The following is a 9248-nucleotide window of genomic DNA, read 5'->3' on the forward strand; positions in this document are numbered from 1 at the left end:
TTTTAATTAAATACTTCATAAAACAGATGTTATAAGTTAATCTGGAAGAAAGATCACCTTGTATATAAATGTGTAGGATAATTGATTAGTATTTTGTAATAAACTACTATTTTAGACCATCATTTTTACTATAAACCAAAATAAATCCAAATCAAAATTTAGGACAAGTTAAGAAAATTTAAATATTTCAACTTTTGTTGAGGATAAATTTCTTTTTTTTGGTACCGGGGATTGAACTGTAGACCTTGCGCTTGTGAGGCAGGCATTGGAACCACTGAGCTAAATCCCCGGCCCGAGGATAAATTTTTAACTTTAAAAATAATCTGAGAAGTTTACAGGTGAGAAGCATAACTGATTTTATGCCCGCAATTTCAACTGCCATTAAAATGAACAAAATAAATAGACAACAAATGTACTAGAAATATTTTTACTCAAATATATGACAAAGACTTAATATTTTTAACATACAACTCATTTAAAAGTTTTAAGAAGAAAATATTAAAACTCAATAGAATCATTTATCAAATAGCATTTGATAACTTATAAAATAAGAATTATAGCTAATTACTAGACATGAAAAATAACCTTATAAGTGACTTAATAATATTAAACAAAATTGAGAAATAATAGATCATCCCTTAATATGTTAAATATATATTTTAATGGTAGTGACAAATGCTAGAGGTACAAATATAAATGACATTTATGTTTATTGCTGATAGCAATGTAGAATGGTATACATTAATCAGGCTAAGTTAGGCTATGCTGCTATAATAAGTAACTTGAAAATTTCAGTGGCTCAACACAAAAGGTTATGTCTTGCTCATGCAAACCCAGTGGCTGTTTACAGTTGGTCTCCTCTATTTAGTGACTCAGGGGTCCATGCTACTATCTCAATGGATGGCTCTCAGCATGGCCTTGGTAGGTAGAAAGGAGGCATGGGAAACTTACTTCTCATATGTATCCTAGATGTGTGGCATTTCTGCTCACAGGCCACTAACCAGAGTAACATGACCCTAAACTAATTACATGAAGGTTGAAATGTGTTAGAGCAGATGAAGCATTTTGCAAACACTACCTGACACCTGGTACAATCTTTTGTGGAAGTTGCTTCACAGCCTAAATCAAATATTAGAATAATTTTACTTCCGGATTTGTAGCCCAGGAAATTAAAGTATGGTAAAATCTAAATACTTGAAAATGATCACCATTCTATAACCTCATTATTACCATCTACAAAATGGTAATCCATTGTCCTCTTTGATACAGGGAAGTGCGTGGATTTGACTCAGTCTGCAGAGTGACTGAAAGGAATTCTTGGAACATAGCTTCATGCCCACAAGACAAGATCTGTCAGCATTAAACTGCTCCTAACTAAAACTCCCTCTGTCACCTACCAATCTGTATACATTGTTAATTCTGCACTTGCCTCCAGATCCTGGCGCTCTTTCTGTTGGGAACATGGCATCTTCCTCTGTGATTTTTGCCACTAATTGTAGCTTTGACTCTTGACATCACCCATGTCTTGAGGCCTGGAATTGGTTGGTGTTTGACTGAGACACTGGCAGTCTGAGAGCTGCTAGTAACCCTTTAGACATGTTTTGTTTGACCTACACAATGCTTCAAAAATATGGAGGTCATCACCAACACGTGAACATTTAAATGGGAGATCTCATGTATCATACATATTTTCATGCAAATATTTAGATATCAAGCCTTTTTTGGAAACTGGTGAACCAGTGTCCTGTAACACGCTGTGTCGAGGCTGTAGTTGGTGGAACCCTCTCTCTCTCTCACCTTCCCACTATGGACTCACAGGTTGCTACTCCTTGCTCAGTGTAGTTACCTCCCTTGCTGACCACCGCACTGGGGAGGTTTGCTTTCCTACCACTTCAGAGGCCTCCAGCTGTCCTGAAGAGCAATTTTCTTATGACTAGCAGTGGCCCCACTGCTCCACCAGACTTCCCTGCCTGGGCCCTGGGGCCAGGTCTTTGCCTCTTTGGGAAAGGCCTGAGGCCAGGAGAGCTGGCCCTTCCTGGAAGTCGCAAGCTCACACTTTCTCTGTGGGAGCCCAGCGGTCTGTCTCTGGGGCCACCTCTCCTGCTGGAGTCCAGGGGCAGATGGCAGCTGATTGGCCTTGTCCTGGCAGGCACAAGTGGGTGCTAATGAAGGGAAGAATGTGCTGTCCTTAACGCCTGATAGTGAGCCAGTTGACCCTGGCCTTCTCTCCCGACCCTCAGACTTTATACATGCAGGGCGGGGACCTCAGCTGAGACCTTAGTGTAGAAGTTACACTTGACTGAGAGTTCATGAAAGGCTTAGATGTTATTTCAAAGTGCAAACTCCCACAGTGATGTCAAGAAAAATGTGCATTTAAACAACCATTTGAGGCATTTGACACTTGTGGCAGAGTAAGTCAAAGGGCCTGTGTACCTGTCCGTCTGTCCTGCTGTCCATCCATTTCTCTAGATAGCATTAATTCAGTGCCTGTCTTCTGCCTAGCCCTTTTATGGACTGTCATCTTCACAAAGCTAAAAGATAATCCCATTTTATTGGCAAGGAAACTAAGGCTCGGGGAATTTCTAAAAATTTCCAATTTCATAGCACAGATGAAATGCAAACTCTCAAAAAAAAAAAAAAAGTCTAAGACCATTACAACAAGCAGTTAGTTTGTGTCCTGAAGAAGTACATTGCCTAGTGGATGCTATTTTAGGTCCAAATATTATTAATTCCTTCTTAATTTTAAGTTAAAAATTCCTATTACCATTTCAGTTATTTGGATGTTTTTGCCAAAAGCACAGACAATTAATTCAACAGACATTCTCAGCATGTTGGTTGCCCTATTTTGTATAATGTCAGGGCCTTCAGCAGGTGCCAGGCAGGATACTTCATGGACACACTTATTTGTATTTTCTTTTCCTTCCCTCTCCACTTTCCAACCAAGTCATCAGACCCTTACAATTTCCTTGTCCTGGAGATTTCTGCAGGACAGTCTGTAAATAAAAATGGCTGGGTGACTATGATTTCTCTTGTATTTTGTAAAATCTTATGACAGATTGGGCTGTGTATCCAGGAGGAGAAGGAACTAAAGGGTCAAAGAAAGATAGGAGTAGCCTCTTCTGAACCTGGGGAGAGACCAGAGGCCAGCAAGTTCCAAAGATGGTGAGATCCCTCCCGTGCAGCCCCTGGAGAGGGGCCTGAGTCCCAGGAGAAGGCCAAGACAACCCCTGGATTTGTCTCTGTTCATTTAAGTTCCTGAAAGCAGGACCCCACCTCAGTGGAAGGTGGGGAAAGGGAAGTCACCACTGTTGGGGCAGAGGTGACTACTAAAAACATTTTCTACCTGAAACACTTAGAATGAAGAACTCTTGTTGCTTCTCTTTTGCTTCCAGAATCAATGCTAGAATTCTCAGGGAGGTTTTCAGATAGATCTCTTTCTTTTTCCAAGTGGCCCTTATTTCTGGTGGAATCATCCTGTTGTCAGTATCTAAAACCTCATGTACCAGCCACTGTGGGCTGTCAGCAGATTTCCAGAACCTCATCCCTATTTTTTGGGATGCCCATCTTTGAAGGCCCTCCAGACTTCCCTGCTTGGGCCCTGGAGGCCAGGTCTTTGCTTCTCTGGGGTGGCAGGGGTGGCACAATGCAGACTCTGCTTTCCCAGACCCTCCTCCCCTGACACACATGCACATACAGTTGTGGAATGAATCCCGCCCGACTTTGTACTTGACATTATTGGACCAGAGTTCCATCTTCAGGGCCCATCTCCTCAGGTGACGGTGGCACCTGAAATCTGGGGCTGTGTCGCAGTCATCTTTAGGTCTCCAGGGTTGCATACAGTCCTGGCACCCAGAAGGGCACCCAGCCATGTTTTCAGGATGAAGACATCAGCCCATGGGAGACTGTGGTGAAAGCTGAGGGGCCACAGTATGTAGATGGGCACACAAGCTCCATGCCCAAGGCCTGCCACAGACACGGGGTGGGGCTCCCCTCCAACCAGGACAGAGGAGGGCCCCCTGGCTGGAGTCACTATGGCAGGAAAAGTGTCCAATATCTTCAGCTTGATAGTGATCCAATTGTTCATTGCTTGCCTTCATTTCATACTGCACTCACTTCTCTGGCTCTCCCACCTCGAGGATCTTATAAGCAAAGAAGTAGGTATCAACTAAACAACTACTGGGCATCTGGTTGGGGTTATTTCACAAGTTATGTAGCTTCCTGGTGTTCTTACCGTGAAGCGGGCCAGCTGCAAACTCCGGCTCGCCTTCTCCACTGGGCATGGGTACGGATGTTGCAACAGGAAGGAGCATCCCCAGTCAGGACACCCTGAGAAGTGGTTGTGCACAGAGACACTAGTTACTGAGTGGCAAGTGGGTGGAGCATATGCAGGAGGGCAGTTTAGGAAGCTGAGTGAGCAGCGAGAGGAATGGCTACAGAGAGGTAGGCCCACTACAACTGCTGCTCCTTCTTCCCAGGCACTGGGGCTCCCACTGACCCAACCAGGGGGTGCAGGGGAGTCCATGGCTGAGGACCATGGTGCTCTGCCACTGTGGCAGACAGCGAGGTAGAGCATAATGGGAAATGAGGTAGAAGGGCCGGCGGACAGAGGACAGCTGCACACAAGTGACAGCACCCAGGCAGGCAGGAGCCAGGGGGCCTGCAGGGGGCCAGACACTAATCCAGGCCCCTGGCTCCCAGGGACATTCTTCAAACATCAGTGATCGCAGGTCACACCTACCCTGCCCCGCTGGTCCTGTCCATGGAGAAGGTTTCCCATCTGCACAGCTCCTGATGGCCACCCAAGGCCAGCCGTGGAGACCTCGGCCTTCCTCCCTCTTTAAAAAGACCTGGCCATGGGGGAACAGCGGGGCCCTCATGGGCGCCATCTCCCCCAGTGGCTGTTCTCCTTTGTGTGGGAAGAGAGCAGGGGTGGCCTAGCCTTTCTTTTCTGTCCTCCTCCACCCCCACATCTTTCCATTTGAGGAGGAGGGGACACCCATTTTCTATCCATTTCTCTCCTGCTCTTCCTCCCCTCTTCTCCCCACGGGTCCTAAAAGGATTAATTAGAAAGATGTGGGCAGGGGTTGGACCGTCAGAAAACAATCGTCACTTTCCTATCTGACCTCTCTCACCAGCTGCAGAATTAACAAATTGAATGTCCTCCCCAGACAGGGGTAGCGCGTTTTAGAGTTCATCCTGAGCCCTGAGCAAAGCCCCGATTAAACAACTCCTGCTGATTAAATTCCTCCCCGGCACTCCCGCCAGACGCTGTTAGGAAAGACTTGCATCCAAGAGGTTTTTAATTTTTTTTTAAACATATGCCAATTATGTGCCTGCTATCAGCAGGGTCTGGCGGCTGTCTGCGGGCTTATCCACGCGGCGCCTGGCGGGGCGGGTCAGGGCTCGCAGCTACCCTGCCTGGCAGACCCGCCCCCGCCCACCTTCTGAAGCTCAAGGTGACAACGCAGACCCAGTGACCTGCTGGAAGGGGGGCCCAGCGGGGAAGGCAAGCGTGGTGCTTGGGATAGGGCCAGCTGCTTCTTCGCCAGGCTGGGCTGCAGCCCTGGGCCAAACAGGGACCTGTAATTGCCACCCTGGGGCGGGGACACTTGGCACTTGCTCACAGGATCCTTTAACAGATCCCAGAATGTGCTTCCATCCCCCTCCACCTCCAGTGCCTTCATTTCTCTATTTGTTCCTCTATTGATTCTTAGTTAAAACCAGTGCGTTTAGCAGTTCAACAGATGCCAGCTCATAGCTTAATACAGGTATCCAAAATATAAGCCAGATGATTTTTACCTGTTTTTTTTTTTTGAAACAGGATCTCCCTATGCAACTCAACCTGGCCTCAAACTTTCAATCTTCCTGCCTCGGCCTCCTAGATGCTGGGGGTACAGATGTGCACTACTCCACCTGGCCAATGCTCATATTCTCTAATGAAAGTAGAGTTTGAGCAATAATAAACTCAGCACTGTGTTCTACTGTCATCCTCGCCCTCCCAACACACATGCAGAGGCTTAGGGATGGTGGCTGTGTTCGTTGTCTGGTTCCTTCCGCATCCCCAGTGCTCATGCCTTCAGAATTAGCATCTTTATTAGACTCCTCTAATTCCTTCATGTGAGTGGTCATCTGATCTCATCAGTGAGCGTCACTACAGGAAGATGACCACTTCCTGACCATCTCCTCAGATGACAGCTACCCCAGGGCTGGCCAATGCACATTCTCCCCCTGGCACTTCAACCTTGTTCCTGCTTTGTATTAGCTGAAGTAAGAGCTCTGGCACCACTCATTCACTATAGGAAGTTGCAGGCTTGATGGAAGGAGCCACATCTGTTTATGCCACACAAGAATCTGAAGTGAGAAGGAGCACAGAGCCTGTGCTCAGATGTCTGGCAGTGCTCATGTGGGGACTGAACAGACTCGAGCCCATATGTGGTGGAACCAGAAGCACCGAGAGGGGACACAAAGATGAAATCAGCTCAATATAGGAAATAACTTTATAACCAGTTGGTGGGTAAACCTAGCAATGTGACTGCATTAGACCTCTGTCAATTTTCTTCCCACTGGAGTTTTTATTTCTCCTTTATTAGAAACAACAATATTAATTAAAAAGCCTTCGTGTTAGCCTTTAAGGTGAGGGTCAGATTGGTTCTAGAACTCATAAGAAATGGTTACCCCACCTGAGGACGAGGGAGGAGGTTGGCATGGTGCTACATGCCACCAATCCTCACACCCTGGGAGGCTGAGACAGGAAAATTGCAAGTTTGACCCCAACCCAGGCAACTTAGCAGCTTATCAAGACTCACTCTAAATGAAAACAAACAAAAAAAGAGCTGGAGTGGTAGCTAAGTACTAAGGTCTTGGCTTCAATTTCTAGAGGGGAGAGAAAAAAAAAACCCTTGTGATTTTAAAGGTGCAAGACATTGGGAACATTTAGTGTAGGACAGTGGCCTTCTGTACCTTGGTAACTAAAAATATGGTCGCCGTGTTAAATTCCTGTACAACTGTATATGTTCATAATGGCTATTGAGTCAGGAAGAAAAGTTAAAAGTAAAATAAAATTCAATGAAACTTAAAATTCAGAAGTAAAGACTTCTAATTTAACTTGGCATTACAGACCTTGGTATATACCCCCCAAATCCAAATATGAGGCTTGGGAAAATGCAAACACAAATGCAGGTGACCATACAAAAAAAAAATACACGAGCAGACCATATGTTCAATTCAGGGGAGAACTGTCGTTAATCCTCAGTCAACAGGAAGGGACTGAGAAATAGCTTTGGAGCATGCACTGTATAACAGCCCAGACCCAAAGAGAGTGTCTTAGTTAATTTTCTCCTTTGCGGAGACAAAAATACCTGACACCCAATATTAAAGGATGAAAAGTTTATTTGGCTTATAATCTGTAGAGGTTTCAGTCCATAGTTAGCTGATTCCAAGGCAGGGTGGCATGGCAGAGGGGCATTGCAGAGGAGAAACCATTCATGGTGGGCAGAAGGCAGCAAAGCAGTGAAGTAGTGAAGAAGCAGCAAGCAACAAGCAACCACCCTAGCCCTCTTTTTTGTCCCTTGTATTTTATCCAGGCTACCTGTGCTTAAAGTGGGGTGAGGCACCCTTAATCCTACACAGAACTATTCCAGGCCAATCAGTGGATTAATTTAGTAATCACACACCCTTGATCCCAGCATCACACACTTAATCCCAGCACCACACACTCTAGATCCAGCCAACTCTGCAAAGCCCCACCTACAATCACTTGAGGCTTTGGGGGAACATACAGACACAAACCATGACAGAGAGTGACTGGTACACCTTCCTCCAGACATCCTTCTCTCCAAATCACAGGACAAGATCTAGAAACACAGCTGATTCCCCACCACCATCTTCTGAGGCACGAGAGACACTGGAGTAGTGTCCTTTCCTGACACTGCTATCCTCTTCCCATCACATGACTGTTCAGACTACCCTGGTCTGTGTCCACTCTGAAGCTGCAGTCCCCACAAAGCAGAGGGGATGCAAGCAGCTCATGGCACATTGACTCAGGTGTTCAAAGAGAAGCAGCAGAGGCAGGTGAAGTAGGAAAAGCTCTGGGTACAGTTCTGGGTAAAGAGTGTCATTCTTCATGTTCTGAAGTGCACACAAGATGGTAAAATCCTGCATTTTATCCATACAGCCTAGTAGTTGGAGCAAGAAAAATCTAACTTCATTGCAGCAGCATTAGCCCCAGCCTGCTGGGGTCCTACACTGAGTGGCTGGTTGTGAACTCTGTATCTCAGAATGGCAGATTGTAGCCCCAGAATGTGCAGTGATGGGGGCTGCTAGAAACCTAGGCTCATGCAGGACTCTTTCCTCACGGAAAAGAGAATGAATGGCTGAATAGAAAAGATCAATAAAGGGGAAGATCCTGCAAACTATAGGAAAGGGAAGGTTTTTATTTTTTCTTTCCTGATCATTGGTGGTGCTAAACTATTATTTTGTCAGGAAAAGAAAAGAACAGTGGAAGAAACCTTCTTGCTATCTGAGAAAATTAGGAGGTGGGGATGGCCTCCATGAAACAAGAACAGGAAGCTGCAAAACCAGAATGGGCCAAGAGGAAGCTCATGTGCAAAAATAGTTGGTTGAAATAAGAAAAGAATGCAAGGAAATCATAAAGTGCAGTAGCAAAATTAAATCTAGCTGAGGATGGAAAGGAAAGTAGCAGGGTTTACAAAATATTACATCAATAACATGGAGGAAAAATTTGAGAAATTTTTCCTGAGAGAAAAATGTTTTAAAAATTAAAATGATGATAGATGATAGATGGCAGATATCAAGCTTTGAGAATATATTGCAACCCAGAAAATTATTCTAGAGGAAGAAACCAAAGCCAAATGTTCAACACAGCTCATCTCCAAACTGGGGTTTCCACTCCAAAATGAGAGATACAAACATCCCAATTAAAATATCAGTCATTTAGATTTGACAGAATATTTAGAGTTATCTACCATAACAAAAACATTTAATTTAGGGGTAGTTTAATTTTATTTTAAAATTCATAATCAATGAAATAACTTGGTAATTAATTAGCAGATTAGCAATAAGAAACAATGTAATCATTTCAATATATACTCAAAAATATTTGATTGAGGGCCAGGGATTTAGCTCAGTGGTTTCACCGCCTGCTGTGCAAGCACAAGGACCTGAGTTAGATCCCCAGTACCAAAAAAAAAAAAAAAAAATTTGATTGAATCTAATGTTCTTAGGCTCCA

The 9248-nt window shown here is 44.7% G+C and overlaps 1 long non-coding RNA gene across 1 annotated transcript; it reads right to left on the reverse strand.

Annotated features, from left to right (window-relative positions):
- Positions 1-642: 642 nt before the first annotated feature.
- On the reverse strand, positions 643-5195 carry LOC147822682 (uncharacterized). The gene is made up of 3 exons (XR_015445491.1): positions 4739-5195; positions 4232-4326; positions 643-4139 (listed from the first exon to the last, which is right to left on the reverse strand). It is a non-coding gene; the product is annotated as an uncharacterized LOC147822682 (long non-coding RNA).
- Positions 5196-9248: the final 4053 nt, after the last annotated feature.

This window comes from Heterocephalus glaber, unplaced genomic scaffold (genome assembly GCF_053883595.1).
Source record: "Heterocephalus glaber isolate CG9 unplaced genomic scaffold, H.glaber_assembly_v1.0 deba00001610, whole genome shotgun sequence".
Lineage (NCBI taxonomy): Eukaryota > Metazoa > Chordata > Mammalia > Rodentia > Bathyergidae > Heterocephalus > Heterocephalus glaber.